The sequence below is a fragment of the Urocitellus parryii genome, chromosome 6, assembly GCF_045843805.1.
Source record: "Urocitellus parryii isolate mUroPar1 chromosome 6, mUroPar1.hap1, whole genome shotgun sequence".
Classification (NCBI taxonomy): Eukaryota; Metazoa; Chordata; class Mammalia; order Rodentia; family Sciuridae; genus Urocitellus; species Urocitellus parryii.
The window spans coordinates 46,073,671-46,075,371 of NC_135536.1; the positions used below are offsets into that span (position 1 = coordinate 46,073,671).

General features: G+C 39.0%; 1 non-coding gene across 1 annotated transcript; it reads left to right on the forward strand.

Moving 5' to 3' along the window:
- Positions 1-510: 510 nt before the first annotated feature.
- LOC113200935 (U6 spliceosomal RNA) lies at positions 511-617 on the forward strand. Its single transcript, XR_003303098.2, has one exon. It is a non-coding gene; the product is annotated as a U6 spliceosomal RNA (small nuclear RNA).
- Positions 618-1,701: the final 1,084 nt, after the last annotated feature.

The following is a 1,701-nucleotide window of genomic DNA, read 5'->3' on the forward strand; positions in this document are numbered from 1 at the left end:
TAGAGAAGATTGACACATACTTAAAGTACAGTCAGGTGGCAATGCAGGAGCAGACATGGGCCTTGTAGACCACAAAAAGGATCTTTATTTTTATTATTAAGAACAAATATTGGTGGGAATGGTGGGGGCCTGAGAGTCACATAAACAGATATAAAGAAGGGAGGTGGAGACCTGGCAAATATGTTCACAGTGACACTTCTCTCTTAGTTCCCTTCCTCTTGAATGTGAGCTAGACTTACTGATTTGCTTCTAACAGAATGCAGCAAAAGTGATTTGTGTGTGACTTCCACAATTAGGTTATAAAGAGACTGTGGCTTCCATCGTGAGTATGAGCATTCTCTCTTTCTCCCTACCCCTGACCCCCACTCCTAAAAGCCAGCTATAATGTTGTGAGCAGACCCATGGAGAGACCTACACAGTGAGGAACTGAAGGTTCTAGCCAATAGCTGACAAGGAACCGAGACCTGCAAAAAAAACTACATGAGTGATCTTAGAAATTATAGTTATCTTATGCTCACTTTGGCAGCACATATACTAAAATTGGAATGATACAGAGAAGATTAGCATGGGCTCAGTGCAAAGGCAACATGCAAATTTGTAAAGCGTTCCATATTTTTTTAAAAAAAGAAAGACAGAAATTATAGTAATCTTAGTCCAGCTCTAATCAAGCTTTGAGACTACTATAGTCCCAGATAGGACCAGCTAAGTTATGCAACTTGCAAGTTCACAACCATTAGAAACTTTATGGCATAAGAAATATGTTGTCTTGAAGCTGCCAAACTTTAGCATAATTTGCTATGTAGCATTAAACAACAAATATAGATAGGTGAATGAAATCAATATTATATAGTAGAATTCCTAGGACTTTGTGATCATAACTATTGGGTACAGGGAGAGTAAAAGGATTTTGAGCTTTGGGTCTGGCTCACTGAGTTTCCAGTTTAAAAAGGGATTAGGAGCATAGAGGAAAACTTCAGGAGGAAGAAAATAATTTCCATTTTGAACTCCATGAATTTGATCTTGAGATTTTCATGTGGAAGTGTCCCTAGGGATTTAGAAATATGGAAAAGTGTTAGAGTGGTGAGGGTTATTTTAACAGAACTTATTTGGATAGAGGAGAACCACTGCAGTGGAGAGCATTTCCATGGAGGGCGAAAATATAAAATAAAGACAGATGAGAGGCAAACTACAAGGATTGAAAATAAGTCTGGTTCCAAAGGAGGAAAAAGAGAGTACTACTCAGAGGAAAAAATAAAGACTCCAAATGAAGTTTTGTATTAGTCTTCTATAACAAAGTACCTGAAGCAGGGAAACCTCTGAAGAAAAGAGGTTTATTTAGCTCATAGTTTTAGAGGTGAAAGTTGGCATACTCTGGAAATCCCTCCTCCCACCTTTGCTGAATCACTTCATGGCGGGTGGCAATGGTAGGAGTATGTGTGGGAGGAATAAATCACCAAACAGGAAGCAACAGAGGCTGGAGTTTAGTAGTCCCTTCTGAGGAAATGCTCTCCATCCATTGAAGAATCTCCCACTAAGCCTACCTCTTAAAGAAACCACATCTCCTAACAGTATTATTCTTGGGACCAAACTCCCAACACATGAGCCTTTGGGAAACACTTAAACCAAATCCAAACCATGGCAATTTTTTGATAAGGAGAAGGTGGGTTGTTTTTTGTTGTTGTTGTTGTTGTTGTTGTTGGT